General features: G+C 41.9%; 1 long non-coding RNA gene across 1 annotated transcript; it reads right to left on the reverse strand.

Moving 5' to 3' along the window:
* Positions 1 to 436: 436 nt before the first annotated feature.
* LOC138985973 (uncharacterized) lies at positions 437 to 26,343 on the reverse strand. The gene is made up of 3 exons (XR_011462905.1): positions 26,184 to 26,343; positions 2,061 to 2,198; positions 437 to 1,167 (listed from the first exon to the last, which is right to left on the reverse strand). It is a non-coding gene; the product is annotated as an uncharacterized lncRNA (long non-coding RNA).
* Positions 26,344 to 27,262: the final 919 nt, after the last annotated feature.

Genomic DNA, 27,262 nt, shown 5'->3' on the forward strand with positions numbered 1-27,262 from the left:
GCAGTTGGATGATCCCCAAAACTCCGCCTTTAACACTGGCATCAAGGGGCAAGGCGTAAACCTGTGCTGATCAATCATGATATTAAAGTCCAATTTTGACCATATATAAGAAGAAATAATATGAAAATGTATTTCACGAGTAAACAGCTTTCTTTCTCAGGAAATGGGAACCCTATGTGTGATGGGCTGTACATGTACAAGGTTTTAACTCCTTGATGTGCTTTAATGATGAGCCACAAAGCTGGAATCCCCAAGTGAAGAATAAAACACTCATGGTGGAAGCTCAGCGTGTTTTTTTACACTCTTAAAGTCAGATCCCACTATGTCATCTTAACGGGACACGCTGTTTTCAAATAGGGAACTGAGACCGAAAGGATTTCCAGGCAGGATTACCGAAAGCTCTCAGTGAGAGGCCGAAAATCAGAACCAGATAAACTTGAATAATACTTAAAAAATCTCTAGAGGCTACACTTCTTCTCTGAAAAGAATGACAATGCTCCATGATTGCTTTTTCATTAAGAACAAACCAAAACATTTAAAGAGGAGGTGGAAAGAAGGGAGCGAGAAGAGAAGGGGGAGAGAGTGTTGGTGGAGGAAACAGGAGGAGGAAGAGGGGAGGAGGAAGCCCCTCTGACCACAATACAGGACTCACCATCACAGCCACCCCTCTAGTCTGTGTGAAGGTCATGCAGATTAGTCCTAAATCTGAGAAAAATTGATGCTCAACTTCTCCCACCCCCACTCTGCCCCACTTCTTACAAATGTCAAAGTATCAATGGAGAGAGCCACACTATTCAACACTTAGAGGACAGGAAGAGAAAGAATATTAAAATCCATGTGCATACATAGACATTTAATGCATATTAACGACAAGGAAAGATTTCTAGAACTATGTCCCAAGCTGTCATCACTACAAAGCTATCCTTCATCCTTGCAGTCATGGGAAAAGGCAGAGACTGCCAAACCTCCCCACTTCAGGCCTTTTCTCCAGATGTCAGCTCAGTAACCTAGAGCTGCCCAATAATGTAAATTAAGACATGAGTCAGAAGCGCCCACACAAATGTGAAATATTTGCTTTTGAGACGTCTCTTTCCATTTCAAGAAAAGAATGCCAAAGTCCTTTCTCTGTGTTGTCTCATTGCTCCAATAAGACAAGGGAAGAATCCCCTGTGGGGGAAAAAGGAAAAGAAAAAAAAGTTACAGTGTCATTATTCATTTAGGAATAAGAACATTCATTTTCTTTTATGGGACTGATGCCAGCGGGGGTTAGCACAGAATGGGTAAGAAATAAGTTCTGAGGGCAAGAGGCAGAAAGCACGACAAAAGCTCAGTCTGGAACCTTAAATACTTAAAGTTATATGATTGAAATGCTACAAGATGTTTTCAGTCCTAAAGATGTGTCTTCAGGAAGCAGGTGTATCCAACCCTCAGTCGGGTCAGTTCAGTTCAGTCGCTCAGTCCTTTTGACTCTTTGTGACCCCATGGACTGCAGCATGCCAGGCTTCCCTGTCCATCACCAACTCCCAGAGCTTACTCAGACTCACGTACATCGAGTCAGTGATGCCATCCGACCATCTCAACCTCTGTCGTCCCCTTCTGCCCTCAGTCTTTTTCAGCATCAGGGTCTTTTCCAATGAGTTAGTTCTTCGCATCAGGTGGCCAAAGTATTGGAGTTTCAGCTTCAGCATCAGTCCTTCGAATGAATATTCAGGACTGATCTCCTTTAGGATGGACTGGTTGGATCTCCTTGCAGTCCAAGGGACTCTCAAGAGTCTTCTCCAACACCACAGTTCAAAAGCATAAATTCTTTGGTGCTCAGCTTTCTTTATAGTCCAACTCTCACATCCATACATGACCACTGGAAAAACCATAGCCTTGACTAGATGAACCTTTGTTGTATCTAAGCCTACTGATCTGTTTTCCTTCCCCTGATAAATCATTTTTATCTGACTAACTTGACTAATCACATTCACATTTTTACCCATTGAGTAAATATGAGTTGGGAATCCACAACACTGAGCAAAAGCAAAGAAAGATTTTCTCCTGGAGAACTCACCTACCTGGAGGGACAGGACGCCGCAAACCACGTGTAAGAACAGCAGCAGCCAACGTGCAGTGAGCACTCGTGTCAGCCAAGCACGTCCGATGGTCTCTGTTTTCAACATGAGGAAACTGGGACCAGGATAAAGTTCTGCAGTCTGTGAAAAAGTGTGAAAGTGTGGTCGCTCATTTATGTCCAACTCTTTGTGACCCCGTGGACTGTATCCCACCAGGCTACTATGTCCATGGAATTCTCCAGCAAGAATACTGTAGTGGGTTGTCATTCCCTTCTCCAGGGGGATCTTCCTGACCCAGGGGTTGAACCCAAGTCTCCTGCATTGCAGGCAGATTCTTTACCATCTGAGCCACTTAGGGAACTTAGGGAAGCCCCCTAAGTTTGCACACTTATCTAAAAATTGGCATAGAAACCTTAACCTTTAACCCTCACTTTTAAAAATTTATTTTTAATTGGACTATAGTTATTTTACAATATTGAGATAGTTTCTGCTGTTCAACAAAGTGAATCAGCTATAAACATACATATATACCCTCCCACTTGAGGCTCCTCCCCACTCCCCATTCCACTCCTCCAGGTTATCACAGAGCTCCTCTAGCACTGAGCTGGGCTCTTGGTGCTACAGCAGCTTCCCACTAGCTGTCTATTTACACATGGTCGTATAGATACATCAATGCTCTTCTCTAAATTCGTCCCACCCTCTCCTTCTCCCACTGTGTCCACAAATCCAGTCTCTACGTGAGAAGGGACATCTCTATTTCTGCCCTGCAAAGAGGTTCATCAGTAGCATTTTTCCAGATTCCACATCTATGCGTTAATACACAGCATTTATTTTTCTCTTTCTGACGTACTTCACTCTGTATGACAGACTCCAGGTGAATCCACAACACTACAAATGACCCAGTTTTGTTCCATTTTTATGGCTGAATAATTTGTATTATCAGAGAACAATCAAGCATTATGTGAGCATAGGTAAAACAGAAATTTGCAGCTGGCAGGTTCAGAAGAGATTACAAGGAAGAAGCAGCACTTAGGTATGGTTTGATTCTTTGAAGAATGGGTCCCATGTTGATCATTTCAGAGGAAGCAATTACATTTGCCTGATTCTGTTAAGAATACAGTAGTCTGCTGGTACAGGAATTCCTCTTATTATTCCCAGGGTGTGTATAAGAGCCATCTATACATTATAGTACTCCTGTCTGGAAAATCCCATGGATGGAGGAGCCTGGTGGGCTGCAGTCCCTGGGGTCGCTAAGAGTCGGACACGACTGAGCGACTTCCCTTTCACTTTTCACTTTCATGCATTGGAGAAGAAAATGGCAACCCACTCCAGTGTTCTTGCCTGGAGAATCCCAGGGACAGGGGAGCCTGGTACGCTGCCGTCTATGGGGTCGCACAGAGTCGGACACGACTGAAGCGACTTAGCAGCAGCAGCATACATTATAGACTCATTCAGAAATGAGGGGCTTATGGCTTTCACCCTCTCCCCTCCTCTGCCAACATCTCTGAGTGGCAAATCAAATCATACTGAGTCACTGTTTCTAGTAGAGCTTCCACAGGTGCTGGGCCTGAGAAGAGGGGGCACCTTGCAATCTGGGCAATATGGGTAACTGACCAGGACAGAGATCTGAGTTGGGTAGTGGAGACCATGGCTGGGGGACAGGCAAAAGGTAGTGACATGAAATCTCTTCAGTTCAGTTCAGTTCAGTTGCTCAGTCGTGTCCAACTCTTTGTGATCCCATGAATCGCAGCACACCAGGCCTCCCTGTCCATCACCAACTCCCGGAGTTCACTCAGACTCACGTCCATTGAGTCAGTGATGCCATCCAGCCATCTCATCCTCTGTCATCCCCTTCTCCTCCTGCCCCCAATCCCTCCCAGCATCAGAGTCTTTTCCAATGAGTCGACGCTTCGCATGAGGTGGCCAAAGGACTGGAGTTTCAGCTTCAGCATCATTCCCTGATGCTGAAATCCCAGGGCTGATCTCCTTCATAATGGACTGGTTGGATCTCCTTGCATCCAAGGGACTCTCAAGAGTCTTCTCCAACACCACAGTTCAAAAGCATCAATTCTTCAGCGCTCAGCCTTCTTCACAGTCCAACTCTCACATCCATACATGACCACAGGAAAAACCATAGCCTTGACTAGACAGACCTTTGTTGGCAAAGTAATGTCTCTGCTTTTCAATATGCTATCTAGGTTGGTCATAACTTTCCTTCCAAGGAGTAAGCGTCTTTTAATTTCATGGCTGCAGTCACCATTTGCAGTGATTTTGGAGCCCAAAAAAAGAAAGTCTGACACTGTTTCCCCATCTATTTCCCATGAAGTGATGGGACCGGATGCCATGATCTTCGTTTTCTGAATGTTGAACTTTTTCACTCTCCACTTTCACTTTCATCAAGAGGCTTTTTTAGTTCCTCTTCACTTTCTGCCGTAAGGGTGGTGTCATCTGCATATCTGAGGTTATTGATATTTCTCCCAGCAATCTTGATTCCAGCTTGTGTTTCTTCCAGCCCAGCGTTTCTCATGATGTACTCTGCATGTAAGTTAAATAAGCAGGGTGACAGTGTACAGCCGTGACGTCCTCCTTTTCCTGTTTGGCTGCCCATATTCTCATATATGATTAAGATCTACTTCTGGAATGTGTTTCATGTTCCATGTATCTACCTTCCATTCCTGTCTCAACATCATAGCAACGTGGCTTTATTATATGATTTAATATCTTGGAAGGCAGCAGGGTCAAGTGTATATATAGCATGCTTCTCCAAGCCTCCACCTCCCCCCAGCACATATGGTTTTCCTCTCAACATGTGAACTAATGCAGATTCTAAAATGATAGGTAACTTCCCCAGGCTGACCCAGACAGCAGGGAGATTTGAAACAGGATGGCTCTAATATGAGCCTAAAGCTGGGGCCTCCCCCAAGTCCTACAACAAGCAGGGGACAACACAGGCACACGCTGGCAGTTGGCAAGAGTGTGTCTGTCTTCCTTGATGAATAGTTTGGTAGAACTCTTTTATCAAAAATACCCTACCCATCTCCAGCTTCATATGAAACTTAAGGGCATTCAAAGACAGAGCAGGCAATGATGAACAAGAGGAGACAGAGAGGGAAGCAGCTGGTGGGAGAAATGCTTGACAGTGAATACCGAGGGCTTATCGAAGAAAACTGGTGCAGATAAACCTATTTGCAAAGAGAAAGAAAGACATAGAGAATAAATGTATAGATACCAAGGGGAACTGAGATGAAGTGGAGATTGAGGCTGACAACACATACTGGTGTGCATAAAAGAGATAACCAGTAAGAACCTACAGTAGAGCAGAGGGAACTCTATGCTCAGTGGTGACCTAAATGGGGAGGAAATCCAAAAGAGAGGGGGAACATGTGTAACTGACGCACTTTGCTGTTGGTAGCTTACAGCGAACGATGTCTGATTCTTGACCTCTGAAGAAGATTTAGCTGCAGGACCAGGGACGAGGCTTGATCACTCAGAGTTTTTGTGTGGCAGAACTTTTATTACAGTGAAAAAGGAGAGAGAAACCTTCTGACATACACATCAGAATGGGTCCCTCTCCAGTCTTCTCAAGGCCTTATTTGCTTTTACCAGACCCACTCCCACAGCATGCATCTTAAATGAAGAAGATTAGAACTAACAATAGAAAGGTCTTACCAGGCCCACTCCTTGACTTCCCATTCCAGGATGTCTGGCTCTAGGTGAGTGATCACACGAACCTGGTTATTGGGGTCATGAAGATCTTTTTTGTACAGTTCTTCTGTGTATTCTTGCCATCTCTTTTTAATATCTTCTGCTTCTGAAAGGCCCATACCATTTCTGTCCTTTATTGTGCCCATCTTTGCATGAATTGTTCCCTTGGTATCTCTAGTTTTCTAGAAGAGATTTCTAGTCTTTCCCATTCTATTGTTTTCCTATATTTCTTTGCATTGATCACTAAGAAGGCCTTCTTATCTCTCCTTGGTACTCTTTGGAACTCTGCTTTCAAATGGATGTTTCTTTCCTTTTCTCCTTTGCCTTTCCCTTCTCTTCTTTTCTCAGCTATGTGTAAGGCCTCCTCAGATAGCCATTTTGCCTTTTTGCATTTCTTTTTCTTGGGGATGGTCTTGATCCCTGCCTCCTGTACAATGTCATGAACTCCATCCATAGCTCTTCAGGGACTCTATGTCTGTCAGATCTAATCCCTTGAATCTATTTGTCACTTCCACTGTATAATTGTAAGGGATTTCATTTAGGTCATACCTGAATGGTCTAGCGATTTTCCCCACTTTCTTTAAGTCTGAATTTGGCAATAGAGTTCATGATCTGAGCTACAGTCAGCTCCCAGTCTTGTTTTTCCTGACTGCATAGAGCTTCTCCATCTTTGGCTGCAAAGAACATAATAAATCTTATTTCTGTATTGACCATCATCCTGGAAAGTGAATTTCTGTATTGAGCCAGACATCCTGGAATGCAAAGTCAAGTGGGCCTTAGGAAGCATCACTATGAACAAAGCTAGTGGAGGTGATGGAATTCCAGTTGAGCTATTTCAAATCCTAAAAAATGATGCTGTTACTCATTATGCCAGTAATATGGAAAACTCAGCAGTGCCCAGAGGACTGGAAAAGGAGTTTTCCTTTCAATCCCAAAGAAAGGCAATGCCAAAGAATGCTCAAACTACCGCACAATTGCACTCATCTCACACGCTAACAAAGTAATGCTCAAAATTCTCCAAGCCAGGCTTCAACAGTACATGAACCATGAACTTGCAGATGTTCAAGCTGGTTTTAGGAAAGGCAGAGGAACCAGAGATCAAATTGCCAACATCCACTGGATCATTGAAAAAGCAAGAGAATTCCAGAAAAACATTTCTTTCTGCTTTATTGACTATGCCAAAGCCTTGACTGTGTGGATCACAACAAACTGTGGAAAATTCATCAAGAGATGGCAATACCAGACCACCTGACCTGCCTCCTGAGAAATCTGTATGCAGGTCAAGAAGCAACAGTTAGAACTGGACATGGAACAACAGTCTGGCTCCAAATTGGGAAAAGAGTATGTCAAGGCTGTATATTGTCTCCCTCCTTACTTAACTTATATGCAGAGTACATCATGAGAAACGCTGGGCTGGATGAAGCACAAGCTGGAATCAAGATTGCCGGGAGAAATATCAGTAGCCTCAGATATGCAGATGACACCACCTTTATGGCAGAAAGTGAAGAGGAACTAAAGAGCCTCTTGATGAAAGTGAAAGAGTATAAATGTTGCACAACTGAACTGAACCCACTGACTAGGCCCACTCCCACAACATACATCTTACGATAACAAGGTTAGTCAGAAGGTTCTTGTTAAAAAGGAAAAACATGTCCTCAAGCAAGATACATTGCTGTTCAGTTCAGTTCAGTTGCTCAGTCCTGTCTGACTCTTTGCAAGCCCATGGACTGCAGCATGCCAGGCCTTCCTGTCCATCACCAACTCCCAGAGCTTACTCAAACTCATGTCCTTTGAGTTGGTGATGCCATCCAACCATCTTATCCTCTGTCATCCCCTTCTCCTCCTGCCCTCAATCTTTCCCAACATCAGAGTCTTTTCCAATAAGTCAGTTCTTCATATCAGGTAGCCAAAGTATTGGAGCCTCAAATTCAGCATCAGTCCTTCCAATGAATATTAAGGACTGATTTCCTTCAGGATGGACTGGTTCGATCTTCTTACAGCCCAAGGGACTCTTAAGAATCTTTTCCAACACCACAGGTCAAAAGCATCAGTACTTCAGCACTCAGCTTTCTTTATAGTCCAACTCTCACATCCATACATGACTACTGGAAAAACTACAGCTTTGACTAGACGGACCTTTGCTGGCAAAGTAATGTCTCTGCTTTTTAATAAGCTGTCTGGGTTGGTCATAACTTGTCTTCCAAGGAGCAAGCGTCTTAGAATTTCATGGCTGCAGTCACCATCTGCTGTGATTGTGGAGCCCAAAAATAAAGTCTGTCACTGTTTACATTGTTTCCCATCTCTTTGCCAAGAAGTGATCGGCCTGGATGCCATGATCTTAGTTTTCTCCATGTTGAGTTTTAAGCCAACATTTACACTCTCCTCTTTCACTTTCATCAAAAGGCTCTGTAGTTCTTCTTAGCTTTCTGCCATAAAGTGGTGTCATCTGCATGTCTGAAGTTAATGATGTTTCTCCCAGCAATCTCGATTCCAGCTTGTGCTGACGTTATTGTTATATAATCATTAGTACACAGCTTAAGGAAAAACATACCCTTGAACAACATGAGTTGCTTTGTTGTGTAATTATTAGCTCTGAGGTTAAAGAAAGTTAGTCTTAAACAGAGTTTAAGAAAAAACATCTTCTGTGACTAAGACAAAGCAATGTAGAAAAAAAGTTTGTCCCTTTCTCCTCCTCAAGGGCCCTGAATCCCTTCCTCCTCCTCCTCCCAGACTCCTTGTCAACCTAAGAATTAACTCTCTCACCATCAGAAGAATCTAGCACAACAGTGTAAAGGAACTATACACTATACAGTGTAAAGGTTTTTTTAAAAAGAAAACCTCATTCCCTTCTGGACTTTGTCCTTTAAGGACTCCCATCAGGAAAGCACTGAGGGCAATGGAATAAGCAGCTAATTCTGGGAGTGAGATCTTAGATCTTCGTGGAAGATCAGGAGAAGGGAAATTACTAAGAAAGGAGGAAAATGCTCGCAGTCATGGGAGGAGAAAAAGCTTCCATTCTGGGAGACACCAGCAATCCAAGGATGTAAATACTGTCACACGTTCATTTTACTGTTGGGGAAACTGAGGTACAGAAAAGCGAAATACTTGCTGAAGCTCTTGAAGCCAAAGAGTGTCATCTGACCTGGAACTTGGACTCATGCAGACTGGCTCTTGCCTAAGATGCTCTAAAATCAGTCACTTGGTGACCATTCTGACCTTTTGATTCTTGTACCTAATTCTAATTGTTGATTGTTGTGAAGGAAATTGTGGGAAAGTGAGAAGAGGAATAGGAGGAAAGAATCTCTAAATAAACTTTTTTCCTGTTTAAAAAAATTATTTATTAGCAGCAAAAAAATACACAATTTATAGAAAAGAAAAAAAAATCAAAGTCACCATTCTAGATAATCACTATTAACATTTTGTCATGAAATAGTTCTGGTTTTTCCCTGTATATCTGCAAACAAATGTGAGTTTCAGAGAGTTGGAATCTTATTGCTTTGGTCCATTTTATAACACATTATCGACATTTACCCCATCGTTGAATATTCTTTTAAACATTATTTTCAGTGGTGACATAGCTTCAATTCATAATAATATGCCATAATTTATTCTAACTTTAAAATATAGACACAATCTAAATATTTATTTTTTGCAATTATAAATACCATCACCATATGTGGGTTGACCCCATGTCTGCTTCTTCCTTCAAAATATGTTTCCAGGAATGAAATTCCAGGGTGAAAGGATATATAGATATATATATACTTTTACAGCATTTTATAAATGCTCTAATAAATTGCCCTCCAGAAAGACTGCAGCAATTTGGAAGAAAGATAATTATTTTCTCCTGCTGCAAGCTTCTTTAGATGGGGTCATATCCCCTCTCAGAGACATCCAAGGACAGTCCGCCCAGGAAGAGCCCTTCCACATCACTCTTTCCCACAACTCCTCTCACGAATGAATCGCATTAACCACTGTTAAATGGTAGCAAACGGCAAACAAAGGACGAGAACAAAGCGGGAGAGGATTGTAAGGCTTGGTTCTGCACGTTTAGGGCTTAAGGTCAAAAAGGCGTCAACTGGCTCTGATTAGCCACCTCCACTGCACACAAAGGCTCACATTCATTGATATGGGGCTCTCATTCACACTCATTAACATGGGGTTTTCAACTCAAATTTATAGGGGACCCGGGCAGGGAAAGCAGACCAGCAGTGCTGACCAGGAGTAAGAAAAAAGCCAACCCAGGGAACTCTGTGCCCTTAAACCTCCTGAAGAGTGTTCCTGCTTGGCAACAGCTGATGAACCATATGAGAACATGACTCCATGGCTACAGTTCTCTAATTCTTATTTTTTCCATTTAAAAAAAATTGGACTTGCCACATTTCTGGTGTACAGAAAAGTGATTCAGTTATGTGTGCATCCTGTTTCAGATTCTTTTCCATTATAGGCTATTACAAGATACTGAATATGGTTCACTGTGTTATGCAGGAGGCCCTTGTTGTTTCTCTATTTTATATATAGTAGTTTGTTATCAGTTAATCCCAAACTCCCAATTTATCCCTCTCTTCCCCTTTGCTAACCATAAGTTCCTTCTCTACGTCTGTGTCTATTTGTTTTAAGAATAAGTTCATTTGTATCATTTTTCTAGATTCCACATACAAGTGACATCATATGATATCTTTGACTTACTTCACTTAGTATGATCATCTCTAGTTGCAACCATGTCGTGGCAAGTGGCATTATTTCACTCTTTTTTACGGCTTTGTAGTTTTCCACTGTATGTATGCACCACATCCTCTTTATCCATTTACTTGTCGATGGATACTTATGCTGCTTCTATGTCTTGGCTATTGTAAATAGTGCTGCTTTGAACATTGGGGTACATCTCTCTTTTCAAATTAGAGTTTTCATCTTTTCCAGATATATGCCCAGGAGTCAATTTTCCTGGGATTTGTGTATGTGTGTGTATAAACTTCCGATTTTAAAACACTGAAAACCGATTCCGTTTTTAAAAAATACTGCACTAGATGGAGAATATATTGCTTCTAATTTAATATTTTAGGATTCATCCCATTTTACTACACTCCATTCTGTTCCAGAATTTTCAACATAGCCAAAGTCGTAGCCAGAGAAGGGCAGCTTCTGTAACCAGCAGTCTGTCAAGGGAGAAAGGGGTTGATTATTAAGATGAAATGGCCTATAAGGAAGGTGGCAGACTAATCTGAGTGAGAAGAGAAACTGAGCAAAAAGAACTCCATTATCCCCTATGGGTTTATGAATGACTGCCACTTTGAACCTATCTAGTTATAGCTGAAACTTCCCAGGAAGAAAACCCGTATTATCTATGACATGCTGTCGCTGGCTTATCTGTGATAGTCATTGGAACAACCTCACCATGATCTATTTTAATATATCTCTTGACCTATTTTTATATTCTTGCACTGGAAAGTTGAAGTCTAACTTACAGTGCCTGGGGATGTTATTTTCCAATAAAACACATTTTTACAAGTAGCTTTCTATCCCAGTTTCCTTTTTATGGGACAGTTTCCATTATACAGAGGAGCTCACTGATCTTCAGAAACTTGAGAGATGGAAAAAGACTTCAATGCACTGTAGCCCAGAGGCGAGCCTAAGTCCTGTCAGCTTGGAAATCGCCCATGCTCACGGGCGCGCATGGTTCTGCACTGTAGCCCAGAGGCGAGCCTAACTCCTGTCAGCTTGGAAATCGCCCATGCTCACGGGCGCGCATGGTTCCTGATCTTAATTTTTTTCCCTTTTGTGGAAATAGTATTATGTTGGTTATAAAGACAAATAACACTGAACAAATCTACTCACATTTGCACTCAGGGAAAACTGAGCACATTGACTTCAATTCTTTGCCACAGGAATTCTTTCCTTAGCATCCACCCAAGTTATTATTCACTCCACTTGTGTCTCCACTACACAAATACTTTTCAGATAATTGAGTTGTCCCATTTACAGAAAAGGTAGGGTAGCAGGCTTTTCATGGTCCCAATTACTACTTCATCTCACTCCCATTTATCTAGGCTTGCCTAAAAGCCTCAGAGTAGCCCCGACTGAGGAAGGGAGTACAACTGATCTAATGAAACACAAAATTGGCTGATCAAAATGAAAAGTTACTGAATTCAAATTCTCTGGTACTATTTCTTTTACACAAAATGATTTGACTTGTTGAAAAAGCTAGGGTTTATACATTTTTTTCTTCTTTTATAGTAAAAATAAAATAAAACAAATGCAGAATAATCCAACCCGTGCTTGAGGTTTTAACCTAACTCTCTTTTGCAGAAACTCAAAATGGTTTCTATAGCCTGTTGCAGGCCAGTTCAAGGTCAGGAAATGATGGAAGGGAGGACGGAATTCTCCAGCAAAGCCCCAGCACAAACACAGGAATCATCAGCGTCATCACGAAATTGCAAAACAGCCAGTTGGCCCCCAAATTATTTTCCAAAGTGAAGGGAACATTTTAAAAAGGTTTTACCCATTTTAGAGAGCAGTAAAACACCTAATGACTAAACCATAAACAGTCTCCACTGTTCCCATAAGAGGCAGGAGCAGCATGGAACTGTTGCGTGGTTTTCTGTCTCCTCTTCCACTAACAGTAAGACCAAAAAAAAAAAGAAAACTATCAACAACGAAATAGGCAACTGTCAGAGGCGAGTAAACCTGGTTACCTATTTTTAGATAACAGTTCATACCAACCAAGCGGTCCTCAGCCCACTGAAACGTGCCAGGGCCCTCAGAATAGGAAGCTCCTGTGCAGGTGTGCCGCACTCTCAGACCCCATTTGGGAAGGAGTCATCTCGTTGCCTTCCACCTGCCTCTTCAGACTTCCTCCGTGACCCCACACTCGTTTCATCCGAGATCTTTATCACCACCATGGTGTCCCGAGCCACCATCATCTCTTGCCTGAGCTGGTACACTATTCTCCTGAGTTCCCTGCATGACTTTGATTGTTTGTCTCAGGAATTTCCCCCTTATCACCAATCTCGGTCATGGTTCACCCCACCTGAAGGCTGTTCAGAAAGAAACCAGAAAGATCATGCAGCGTGACACAGACCATGTAAAAGTGCATAGCCCGGCAGCGGGTACTGCATTTACATGATATACAAAACCATTCCCAGAACATCCTCCTCACCCCAAAAGGAAGCTCTGCGCCCATTAGCAGCCACCCACACTCCTCCCGTCCCCAGCCCCTGACAACCACTTATCTGCCTTCTGTCTCTATGGATTACCTACCCTGGCTTTTTCATATAAATGGAATCACAGAATAGTTTCTACTTGGGGGTCTGGTTTTTTTTTTTTTTTTTTCACTTAGCATGTGTTCAAGAGTCATCCATGTTACAGCATGTACCAGAAGTTCATTCCTTCATATGGCTGTAGAGTATTCCCATATATGCATACAATATATTTAGTTTATCCATTTTACAGTTGATGGACATTAGGGTTGTTTTCACCCTTGACAATTATGACTGGTTCTGCCACTAACTTTTGTGCAAAAGTTTTTGTCTGAATTCCTGTTTTCAGTTCTTTGGGATACATACACAGTAGTCGAGTCGCTGGGCCATATGGTTTAACTGGATGAAGACTCACCTAATTCGCTTACAGAGCAGCTGCATCATTTTACATATCCACCAACAACCTGCAAGGGTGCCAGCTTCTCCACACCCTTACTAACACATGTCTTGTTGTTCGTTTTTTAATTATAGACAAAAAGACGCTTTTATAGCCATTGTTGTTCAGTCGCTCAGTCATGTCTGACTCTTTGCAACCACGTGGACTGCAGCACGCCAGGCCTCCCTGTCCATTACCAACTCCCAGAGTTTACTCAAACTCATGTCCATTGAGTCGGTGTTGCCATCCAGCCATCTCATCCTCTATCGTCACCTTCTCCTCCTGCCCCCAATCCCTCCCAGCATCAGTGTCTTTTCAAATGAGTCAGTTCTTCGAATCAGGGGACCAAAGTATTAGAGCTTCAAATTCAGCACCAGTCCTTCCAGTGAATATTCAGGACTGAATTCCTTTAGGATTGACTGGTTGGATCTCCTTGTTGTCCAAGGGACTCTCAAGAGTCTTCTCCAACACCACAGTTCAAAAGCATCAATTCTTCCACACTCAGCTTTCTTTATGGTCCAACTCTCACATCCATACATGACTACTGGAAAAAACATAGCTTTGACTAGATGGACCTTTGTTGGCAAAGTAATGTCTCTGCTTAATATGCTGTCTAGGTTGGTCGTAGCTTTTCTTCCAAGGAACAAGGGTCTTTTGATTTCATGGCTGCAATCACCATCTGCAGTGATTTTGGAGCCCAGAACAATAAAGTCAGCCACTGTTTCCACTGTTCCCCCGTCTATTTTCCATGAAGTGATGGCACCAGATGCCATGATCTTAGTTTTCTGAATGTTGAGTTTTAAGCCAACGTTTTCACTCTCCTCTTTCACTTTCATCAAGAGACTCTTTAGTTCTTCTTCACTTTCTGCCATAAGGTTGGAGTCATCTGCATATCTGAGGTTATTGATATTTCTTCCAGCAATCTTGATTCCAGCTTGTGCTTCACCCAGCCCAGCATTTCACATGATGTACTCTGCATATAAGTTAAATAAGCAGGGTGACAATATACAGCCTTAATATACTCCCTTTCCAATTTGGAACCAGTCTGTTGTTCCATGTCCAGTTCTAACTGTTGCTTCTTGACCTGCATGCAGTTTCTCAGGAGGCAGGTCTCACCTATCCTACTTACGTGGTCTAAGATATTTGACCTAGATATTGAGACTTCTATTTCTTCTCATGTAAAACAAAGCCAAACATCCTGCAAGTCATATTTCAACAAAGCTGAGAATAAAATGAGCTCTGAGGTCTTTACAAGTTAGGTAATTATTCAGATCATAATAATTGCAATTAACAAAACGACTTACTGTTTTTAGTAAATTACTTCCTTGCTCAGTCAGTTTATTTGTTTTTTGAAAGCAGTATTCTCAAAGATTACACCTTTCAAAGAAACACTGTGTTATTGTGTAGAAAATCCAAGATCAGAATTTTAGCTTACTAAACTATACTTTTCTTAGATTGAAATTGCATGTATTTAAATGACAACACGGTAAAAAAAAAAATCCATCTGCAATGCACCAGCCTCAGGAGACATGAGCTTGATACCTGGGTGGGGAGATCCCCTCGAGGATGGCATGGCAACCCACTCCAGTATTCTTGCCTGGAGACTCCCACAGGCAGAGGAGCCTGGCAGGCTACAGTTCACAGGGTTACAGAGTCAGACATGACTGGAGCATCTTAGCATGCATGCAAATGATCGATTCAGTCCCTCAGTGGCTTTCTTCAGTATTAAATACATAACAATATAAGCTTTTGTGAAAACAGTGCATAGACTCTTTATAATAATGCAGCTCCAGAATTCTCAAAATTGAGCAATTGTATGATGTATCACTATTATTGAGAAAACATTTTTGGAAAGAACACAAAATATTTTCATATTAAATAACACATCAATTTTAAATATGGGAAAAATTAGTGCAACTTAGAGTCAAGGAAATGCATTAATGAAAAGCATCATTTGGAGACTAGCAAGGCCGTGTTCTTTATTCCAGTGTAAGCCTTAATGAGCACAGGCAGGAGGCTGAACAAATCATGTCCCATGAGTGTGCACTCACAGGAGCTGCTCTCCAGTCTCTTTAATCCTACTGACGGAGTGGTTCACCCCTGCTTATTTCTAGAGAGGATAAAAGCCTAGGCCATTTTAAGTCCCAAGCATTCTCTCAATTCTATAGCTAAAATAGTCCAGCCACATCTCATTCTCTAGACCTGCAGGCTGCCGTGTCTCCCTGAGCTAGCCCTGATCAGAGGCTGATTTTCTGCATAAATACTTCTCATCACTATTCCACAAGGGTCAGAGTAGCAAGAAACAAGAGAGAAATAGGAGCGTTCTTATGCAACCGGCTGTATTTTAAGCTGGCTTTGCATTCTGAGCCTGGCAGGTGCTTAAAGTTAATTTCTTGGCGCCTTGAGTTACATTGTGTCCTCTTCAGAGATGTCACAACTGGGAACATTCTGCCATTCTTTCCCAGGACCCAAGAAATCAATCTCCCCACTGTCTCCTCTTAGCCCAGTGATTTCTAGCCATTTACCACACACAGTCCCTCTTCGGGGAGCCCATAGAACTTAGAAGAGACTTTTTGGCTCAGTATCAACTGACTCTTGGCTGGCTCTCCCACATGGCCATCCTCTGATCCACAAGTAACACTCATTCACCCTTTGTCCAGAAAAACCCTGGGAGCACAGACCAATCCAAACCCAGTCACAGCAACTCTGCTGGCAAAGTAACGGATGGTCAGATGCCAGTCCTCTGTGCCTTTCCACAGGACACCCATCCCAAAACAGCCACGGTGCTGCCAGAGCTCAAGACCTCTCCCCAGGCAGGCTTCCACCCCCTGGCCAAGGTCACGGGCGAGAATCACTGTACACCTTCCACCAAAGGAATCCTTCTCACCAAGTTATGAAAGACTTTCAACAACCTAATTCTTGCACCACTCTTTTTTGGATAAAATTATCTTAGAGCTATGAAACCCCTTCTTAACTTTTTTTCTTTGACCACTTGCATCCTTTTATTGAAATATAGTTGATTTACACTACTGTGTTCGTTTTAGGCATACAGCATGGTGATCTGGTGGCTCAGATGGTAAAGAGTCCGTCTGCAATGCAGACTTTGATCCTTGGATTGGGAAGAGCCTCTGCAGAAGAGAATGAGAACCCACTCCAGCATTCTTGCCTGGAGAATCCCAAGGACAGAGGAGCCTGGCGGGCTACAGTCCATTGGGTCGCAAAGAGTGTCGGACACAACGGGGAGACTAACACACACATGATGATTCAGTTATATATATATATATATATGTTCCAGATTCTCTTCTTTTACAGGTTATTACAACATATTGAGTAGACTTCACAGTCTGACTATACAGTAGGGCTTTGCATGCCTGATTAACCATTTTTAACTATTGTATATATGATAGTGTCTATCTGTTAATCCCAAACTCCTAATTTATCCCTGCCCGCCACCTTTCCCTTTGGTATCAAGTTTGTTTTATATGTTTGTGAGTCTGTTTTTTTGTGAATAAGTTCATTTGTATCTGTTTTTTAGAATCCACATATAAGTGATATCACATGATATTTATCTTTCTCTGTCTGGCTTACTTCACTTAGTATGATAATGCATGCACTATAAAAATTTACATCTTGATTTTGTAATTCAGATCAGAAATTCATCACTGATATAAATTGATCACTGAATCAAATTCATCACTTTGATTCCTCAGCTGAAGCTTATATAGTTTCAGAAATACAAACATAAAATTATGTATTACCCTAACGTCAATCTGAAATGCTTCACTGGGACAATTTTTGTTTTCTTGTACTATTTGTTAATATGCAAAGGAAACTTACTGCTTCCTTGACATTCTGCTGCCAGAGAAAAAATTCCTTGAAGAAAGAAAGGAGATACACACAGCTTATAAATCAATAAAACTTATGATTTTGATATAATAAAAGAGTTTGGGAAATTGTCCAGGGTCAGAGCTCTGAGATATGCTTACACAGAACATTGCACCTTTGATTCAAGTTTTTTTTAAGCCAAACCCAAGTTTGGATGGAAGTTTCCTCCTTTTATGTACTGAGGGTGTATATGGGGGAAAAAATTCTGTCTTCTGATAGATAAACTCTACTTCGTTTTATAAAAAGGCATTTAATCACAACATTGTAAAGCAATTTCCCTCCAATTAAAAAATAAATTTAAAAAAGGCATTTAGCAGAGTCAATAACAAATGTTTTAGGCAAGTGTAGAACAACCGATCACTAAAACATCTATGCACATTTGCTATGAGAATTGAACTGATGATCATGAGAAGAACAAATACAGGCGTAACAGCAAGATTTGCCACAGTGTTTGACCCATACAATACAATAGTTGTAAGAACAAGTGACTGTAGGCAGCTGATATGGAAATTTATATAGTTTTAGAACTACCAAGCTGGGCTAGATCACAGTGTACTGACCAAAAAAAAGCCTAATTTACTTAAAATTGATCAAAGATTCTTTTCTTGTGTGTGTCATGCTATGTCTTGTATACATCATACCATCGGAACCCAACAAAAATGCCCTGAGTAGCAACTGAAGAATAATTCAGACTGACGGAGTAACCACCATCTCAAATGTTATCACGTGCTGTGCTGAAGGGAAAGAGCTCTGGAGGGTCTCACATCAGTAATTGCATCCTCCACCCAGAAGAAATACATCTCCTCTCATGACTTACCATCCAGAGAAAATGACATGGTGCCATCAGCCACCAGGAGGCCTGGAAATGCATGTCTACTGTGAGCTTCAAAGTCAGGGAGCCCAAAGGATTCACTAAGAACACTGAGGAAGACCACTGTTTTGTATCAATAAGTAAGCTCTACCCACATGGCAAGCAGGAGGGCCTCTGGCTGTTCATGGTTCCTCACGCTCCTGCTCAGTCACCTCGTCGTGTCTGACTCTGTGAGACCATATGGACTGTAGCCCACCAGGCTCCTCTGTCCATGGGATTCTCTAGGCAGGAGTACTGGAGTGGGTAGCCATGCCCTCCTCCAGGGGATCTTCCTGACCCAGGGATCTAACCCAGGTCTCCTGCATTGCAGGCAGATTCTTTACTGCTGAGCCGCCAGGGAAGCCCCTATCCATGGTTATGTCCTACCAATTTAGCAATAGTATCAGAAAAAGACAATATTTCCTGGTATGTCTGCCCCAAAGAGGTCTTATATAAGACTATACATCTTCAATTCAGTTCAGTTCAGTTGGTCAGTTGTGTCCGACTCTTTGCAACCCCATGGACTGCAGTATGCCAGGCCTCCCTGTCCATCACCAACTCCCAGAGTTTACTCAAACTCATGTCCTTTGAGTAGGTGATGCCATCCAACCATCTCATCCTCTGTCGTCCCCTTCTCCTCCTGCTTTCAATCTTTCCCAACATCAGAGTCTTTTCCAATGAGTTCGTTCCTCGAATCAGGTAGCCAAAGTATTGGAGTTTCAGCTTCAGCATCAGTCCTTCCAATGAATATTCAGGACTGATTTACTTAAGGATGGACTGGTTGGATCTCCTTGCTGTCCAAGGGACTCTCAAGAGTCTTCTCCAACACCACAGTTCAAAAGCATCAATTCTTCAGCACTCAGCTTTCTTTATAGTCCAACTCTCACATCCATACATGACTTCTAGAAAAAGCATAGCTTTGACCAGACAGACCTTTGTTGGTAAAATAATGTCTCTGCTTTTTAATATGCTATCTAGGTTGGTCATGACTTTTCTTCCAAGGAGCAAGCGTCTTTTAATCTCATGTCTGCAGTCACCACCTGCAGTGATTTTGGAGCCCCCAAAACTAAAGTCTCTCACTGTTTTTCCACTGTTTCCCCATCTACTTCCCATGAAGTGATGGGACCAGATGCCGTGATCTTAGTTTTATGAATGTTGAGTTTTAAGCCAACTTTTTCACTCCCCTCTTTCACTTTCATCAAGAGGTTCTTTAGTTCTTTTTCACTTTCTGCCATAAGTGTGGTATCATCTGCATATCTGAGGTTATTGATATTTCTCCTGGCAATCCTGATTCCAGCTTGTGCTTCATCCAGCCCAGCGTTTCTCATGATGTACTCTGCAGATAAGTTAAATAAGCAGGGTGACAATAGACAGCCTTGATGTACTCCTTTCCCAATTTGGAACCAGTCTGTTGTTCCATGTCCAGTTCTAACTGCTGCTTCTTGACCTGCACACAGACTTCTCGGGGCAGGTCAGGTGGTCACTGAGGAAGCTTTCTCGTCTCTCCTCGCTATTCTCTGGAACTCTACATTCACATGGGTCTGTCTCTCCTTATGCGTCTTATGTAAGACTATACAAAGCTTCTGTCAAGAGGCTATCCCATTCACACTATGGAAATAGTACGGCGGTTCCTTAAAAAACGAAAAATAGAGCTACCGAATGACTGTGCAATTCTACTCTTGGGCATATATCTGGAGAAAAACATTATCCAAAAGAATGCATGCACCCAAGTGTTCATTGCAGCACTGTTTACAAAAGCCAAGTCATGGAAGCCACCTAAATGTCCATCAACAGAGAAATGGATAAAGACGAAGTGCTACATGTATACAAGGGAATATTACTCAGTATTAAAAAGAATGAAATAATGTCATCTGGAGCAACATCAATGGACCTAGAGATTGTTGTACAGAGTGAAGTAAGTCAGACAGAGAGGGAGAAATATCACATGACATCCCTTATATCTGGGCTTCCCGATGGCTCAGCAGTAAAGAATCTACCTGCAATACAAGAAACACAGGAGTTGTGGGTTCAACCCCTGAGTAGGGAAGACCTCCTGGAGTAAGAAATAGCAACCTTCTGCAGTATTCTTGCCTGGGAAATCCCAGGACAGAGGAAACCGATGGGCTACAGTCCCCAGAGTGGCAGCACACTGGTCACGACAGAGCCTGCACTCATCACACGAGGAGCCCAGAATGCAATGGTACAGATGAGCTCATCTACAAAACGGAGACAGACTCACAGACTTAGAGAAAGTTTGTAGCTGTCAGGGAGGGCCTGGGTGGGAGGGGAGATTGGGGGAGAACGGATACATGTATATGTATCGCTGAGTCCCTTTGCTGTGTAGCTAAAACTATCACACCATGGCTAATCATCTACACTCTGACAAAAAAAATAAAGCTTTTTTTGTTTTTTTAAGTCTAACCAGCAGATGAATGGATAATAAAACTGTGGTACATATACACAATGGAGTATTACTCAGCCATTAAAAAGAATACATTTGAATCAGTTCTAATGAGGTGGATGAAACTGGAGCCTATTATACAGAGTGGAGTAAGCCAGAAAGAAAAACACCAATACAGTATACTAACGCATATATATGGAATTTAGAAAGATGGTAACAATAACCCTGTACACGAGACAGCAAAAGAGACACTGATGTATAGAACAGTCTATTGGACTCTGTGGTAGAGGGAGAGGGTGGGAAGATTTGGGAGAATAGCATTCAAACATGTATAATATTATATATGAAACGAGTTGCCAGTCCAGGTTCGATGCACGATACTGGATGCTTGGGGCTGGTGCCCTGGGACAACCCAGAGGGATGGTATGGGGAGGGAGGAGGGAGGACGGTTCAGGATGGGGAACATGTGTATACCTGTGGTGGATTCATGTTGATATATGGCAAAACCAATACAATATTGTAAAGTTAAAAAATAAAAAAATTTTAAAAAAAGAGTCTAACCCCTCCAGACACACCTCAGGCACATGGGCATCCTGTTCTAGGGTGTTTCGTCAATCACATGGCTCATCCCCCATCACAAAGGGGAGCTCAAGACCCAGGCTGGCCAACTGGAGCTGCCCACTATAGACCCTAGGGATTCAGCCTGCGATGGTGACAGGAACCAAGTGAAGAGAGTCAGAAGCCTTTCATACAACCTTCCCGCCACCACCAAGCAAGCCCTGCTGCTTCTCTCTTATCTATAAGATGATGTAATTCTTGAAATGATGGCACTGCTCTTTGACTCGTGGAAATCCTGTCTGAACATGACACCAAACACGCTGAATGTGAATTCTGCAAAATAAAAAATGCATTTTTTTTTGTATTTTGAAAATGTTTAATTGAATGAAATGTCAAAAAACATGAAAGTTAAGGGCATTAACTACATTCTCCTGAAACTTCCCATAAAGGCTCGATTCCTGATGAAGTCCTTCAACACATAATCATGGAGATTTTACTTGACTACCTCCAGCCACAGAGAACACATATAAGATAGACAATTTTACTTTCAGAAATTAAATTTTTCCTGAAGTTTGTCTCCTTCAAGCTTTCATACTATATCTATCTTATCTTCTGAAGTCACACAAATTAATCTTTTGCACTGCTGCTCTTCAAATATGTGAAGAAATTGATTATGTTCTAATTTCCACTTCCTTCAAAATTTCTTCACGTAAAGTGGAGAAAGAAATGTAATCTTGATGACATTGATTAAGCCATTATATCTAATACATCTAAAATAAGATCTGTCCTTGGTCTTTTCATTTAAGTGATTCATTTACATTTCTCCTGCTTTTACCTTAAGAACCAAAACAGAAGCCTCCCATTACTGTTCACTGAAGAAATATTTCTTTGATCTATATAAGTTCAGATATAAATGAACTTCTCAGAAACAATTTGATCATCCCTATGCCTGGTGTGCTGCGATTCATGGGGTCGCAAAGAGTCGGACACGACTGAGCGACTGATCTGATCTGCTCTGATGGAGTTGTTGACTTTTAAAAGAATATTAAATATTTTCAGTTATTAGGAATGGATATTTTTGGTCACTTTTTCTCAATTATCTCTGATAACAGAACCCTTACCAATGGCAGTAACAACTTTGCCTTTTTCAGAAATTCCAGTTCTTGTATAACCTAAGCCTATAAATTACAAAATATTTTCTTCTTTAGAAAGATAAATTCAAATAGGACATACTGTATTCCCCTAGAAACTTCACCTTTAGAAAGGAGCCATGTCGTACACAACATCCCAAACAGTTCACAATACTGCCATCTAACTTTTTTGAGACCTGAATTAATGAGGAAATCTTTTTTTTTTTTTAACATACTTGATTTATGCTCGAGAACACCAATAAGTTCTAGTTTATCAGAACCAGTCATAATATGCAATTAACATTATAAATGTGAGATCAAATGAGGTTTCCAGGGACAGTGTAATTTTTTAGTCCCTTTCAATGTCGGATACAGTAATTAATATTAATATTAGCACCAAAGATCTACTGATTATTTATAAATAATTGGTATTGGTTGACTGTTAACCACTTATTTCCGTGCCTTTAACTAGAATCTCAAATTTCTTCTCTATTATAGATTGCAGATCATGTTATTGCTAATCACAGTTCTCAGCATGTTTCAGGATGTGCACTCTGTAATCAGAGTACCTGAGTATAAATCCAGGATCCATTCTCACTCGTTACACACCCTGCTGCGCCGGTATACTGTTCTGGGACTCTGTCTTCTCTTCTATAAAACGGAACTGACCGCAGCCTCCTCCTAGGTGGTGGCGGCACACAAAGGAATGCACAAAACGTTGAGAACAATCTGGTGTGACTTACTGTGGGTCTCATTACGATGATACATTCAGAAAGTCCTCATCGTACCCGTGCCTGGTTTCCGAATTACCCACCAAAATGACTTCCACCAAAGTGTTAAAATTTCCCTGGAAAAACTACAACTAAAATCATGGGAGTCATGACTTAGAGATCATCAGAGATTTTAAGAAGTTGTAGATTGTAAAGGGTACAATTAAAAAATGTCACCAGATATGAAGTCAACCTTAGTGAGTTCATCGGCTCCTTAAACATACTAACCACCCTCTTTCTGTTTATCCCTTCCCACTTCCCATCTAACCCTCTCCATCTCCCTCCATAGAGTCCAGAGTTTTATGAATCATAATGCATCTGCAGTAAACGAGGAAGCCCTTGGGAGGCTACACATATTTCTTCCTTAATTAAATTAACTAACTTCTGGCTGGGTGGACTGGGGGTCTGTTGCTGCATGCAGGTTTCTCCACTTGCAGCAAGCAGGGGCTACTCCTGGCAGGGGCTTCTCTTGTCGTACAAGAGATGGCACAGCACACGTTGTGCAGCGCAAGCTCAGCAGCCGTGGCGCACCCGCTTAGGTGCCCTGTGGCAGATGGAATCTTCCTGGACCAGGGACTGAACCCATGTCCCCTGCACTGGCACGTGGATTCTTAACCACAGGCCAGTCGGGAAAGTCCCGTATTTCTTTTTATAGAGCCAGTATTGACTTTATTATAATGTTACTTGCATATACAGAAAAATGTTAGTAGAAACTATAATATTTATAACTATTGATTTCATTCAACAACAAGACAAAATTTAAACTCAAAAAGTTACTAAACCAATAAAAATGTAACTAAATAGCAACAGTAATTTAACATAAATGATGTTGTTTCGCTGAAGCCAATCCAGAAGTCACAGCCTAAAGTTGCTATTAACTGCTATGGTAGAGACAAAATTTTGAGTTCTATTACTTTCTGCTTTGCTGCATTTTCATTTCATCAGCTCGCTTTTCTTTTAACTTTTTATTTTATATTGGCGTATAGCTGATTAACAATGTTGCAATAGTTTCAGATGGACAGCAAAGGGACTCAGCCATACATACACAGGTATCCATTCTTCCCCAAACTCTCCTCCCATTCAGGCTGCCACATAATGCTGTCAGCTCTCTTCTCTCATGGAAGACCTGGGAAATCCTTATTGAAATAATCTTCAGGGAAGGCATCTGACCTTCGCTTGGTTTTCGTTCAGTTTGCTTTTTACTTGTTAGAACCTGATAGCTGATACAGTGCTGCTCAATGCCAAACAGCCAACACGCCAGGCACTGAAATATCTAAGCAATATCCTATTGTAAGAGACGCTCTCCGATGCGAGAAAGAAAACCTTATGTTTCACTATATAATAACCGAAATAAAAATGGTAATATTTCTGCAGGGAACTGTGAAAATATGTTACACAAATTCCCAGACCCCACTGGGAGAAGTAGGTCACTTTAAAGTAGGGAGACAAAGGTGTCCCAGTTTGCCGAGGTCTCTCCCAGTTTTTATAAATAACTTTGGAGGATTCCACAGACGAGCATCAGCTCCTCCGGTCACTTTTTGACTAGGACACCCTGCCCCTGATTTGCTTCTGTCCGCGACTCTTGGATCTCCAGTTTCCTCTCCCAGCACTTCCTGGGGAGTGCAAACGATAAACAACCTGCCTGCGATGCAGGAAACCTGAGTTTGATCCGTGGGTCAGGAAGATCCGCTGGAGAAGGGAATGGCAACCCGCTCCAGTGAGCTGGCCTGGAGAATCCCACAGACAGGGGAGCCTGGTGGGCTACAGTCCATGGGGTCGCACAGAGTCGGACGTGACTGGACAGTTAACTACACTTTCTCTCCCAGTCTTAGCACTGAAAGTCCCACATCCTGGGAACTTCCAGGGCAAATCAAGAGGGCCAGGCGCCCTCCTTTGGAGCATGGAGCACTTGATGCGTTAAAGGAAGCCTGTGTTTGCTCCAAGTAGGAGACAGGTGGGAATAAAGTGTGCCTGGATGTTACAGCAGCCTCCTTCTTACTCAGCGCCTGCTTTTCATAACAATCTAGTTAACCCCAGAGCTCTCTACCCCTGTCCTGGAAGCAAGAACTCAGCCCTCCCCTGGCAAGGAAACAGAGCTTATAAATAACTTCACAGTGTTCCACAGACGGGCCTCAGCTCCCCGGCCACTTTTGAGCAGGTCACCTACCACCTGGTTCATTTCTATCCGCGCCTCTGGGGTCTCCAGGTTTCTTCACTTTAGCCTGAGTCTTGCACTCGGGGGAGGGAGGTTTTCTTGCACCTCAACTCAGTGGGGCTTGTTTTCAGGCTCCAGACAGCCCCCCACAAATAAACAACAGATCAATATATTTTATGAATATAGATTCAAAAATCAGCAAGTCAAACCTTGTAAATCAAACCTAGAAACATTTCAAAATGATTATTATAAGCCATGACCAAGAGTGATTTGTCCCCAGGATGCAAAATTGGTTCAATATCCAAAAATCAACTGATGTAATACACCATATTAATAGAAAATTCTAGAGAATCTGCTAAAAGTGTTTTTTTAATTCTATGTAAAATAATTAACTCAGAATAAAAGAGTTCAGTGAGTTTAAAGGATATAAAATCAACACATTAAATCTCTTGTCTTTTTTATACAACAGCAATTAGCAAATTGAAATCGAGATTAAGAAAACAATTATTTAGTATCAAAAACAACTAAATACATTTAATAAAATAAATGTAAAATTTTTACTCTGAAAACAAAAAACTTTTGAAAGAAATTAGAGAAGACCCAAACAAATGGGGAGACATCAGTGTTAAGTCATTAATAGTTAAGTCATTATTGCCATTAAGATGGCAATATATCCCAAAATTGTCTACAGAGAAAATAGCACTTTACTTGAAAAGTAACAATTCAAATGACTGATGATAGGTTAAAAAAAAAAAGAAACAAACAAACAAAACAGAAATAGAAACCAGGACAGAAATGGAGGACACTGCCTTGCTTTTGTACGGCTGCTATAACAACCACAAACTTAGCAGCTTTAAAGAACAGAAAGACTAAGTAATTTAAACCATTTTCTTATTTTATAGTTCTGTAGTTGAAAGTCTCACACGGGTCCTACTGGGCTAAAATTAAAGTGCTGCTTTACAGGGCTGCATTCCTTCCTGGACCGCTAGTTTAGAGTCTGCTTCCTGGTCTTCTCCAGCTTTCAGAGGCTGTTCACATACCTTGTCTCGTGGCCCCTTTCCTCTGTTTCCAAAGCCTTGCTGCTTTCCTCTGGCCATTTACCCACAGCTAGACTACAACTGGGAGAAGGCAATGGCACCCCACTCCAGTACTCTTGCCTGGAAAATCCCATGGATGGAGGAGCCTGGTGGGCTGCAGTCCATGGGGTCGCAAAGAGTCGGACAGGACTGAGCGACTACACTTTCACTTTTCACTTTCATGCGTTGGAGAAGGAAATGGCAACCCACTCCAGTGTTCTTGCCTGGAGAATCCCAGGGACGGGGGAGCCTGGTGGGCTGCCGTCTATGGGGTCGCACAGAGTCGGACACGACTGAAGCGACTTAGCAGCAGCAGCAGCAGCAGCAGCAGCAGCAGCAGCAGCAGCAGCAGCAGCAGCAGCAGCAGCAGCAGCAGCAGCAGCAGCAGCAGCAGACTACAACTGAAAAAAAAAATCCTCTGCTTTTAAGAACACATGATTAAATTGAGTGCACCTGGATAATCCAGGCTTCCCTGTCCACCTCAAGGTCCTTAATTACAATTAAGTTGCCAAGTTGTATATAATGGAACCTATTCTCAGGTTCTAGGCATTAGAATGCAGACAACTTTGGAAGGAAAATCAAAATAGAGCTGGCGTTGCTAATACAGTCCTCCAAAGCGGAGGCAGGAGGCCACTGAGGAAGGCTGACTTCCGCATGTTTCACACGGATGGAATCTGCCTCCTTACTGTCCTAACAAAGGCATCCAGAAGATCTCCAGAAGCTCATACTTATCAGACCCTCACCATCAAATAACTTGTGATTCCTTAAGGACAATTATTTCCTGCCTTGCGTCAGAGTCAGTCACAATTCCTGTTGGGCAACTTGAACCACCTTGTGATTTTTTTTTCTCTTTATGAGACCCTGGTTCTTTCTCTCCTCTACAACATTGTTTTACCTGAATCTGTGTCTCCCAAAGAGCTGTTCTTAAGATTCCAGACACAGCTGTTTGTTCTTTGCAGCCTTGATACTGAGTATTGTCTGACATATCTTGAGGGGCTGTTCTTCTGCCTACCACAACAGTGGAATACCGGTTTTAAAGTTCT

The sequence above is a fragment of the Bos mutus genome, chromosome 27 (genome assembly GCF_027580195.1).
Source record: "Bos mutus isolate GX-2022 chromosome 27, NWIPB_WYAK_1.1, whole genome shotgun sequence".
NCBI lineage: Eukaryota > Metazoa > Chordata > Mammalia > Artiodactyla > Bovidae > Bos > Bos mutus.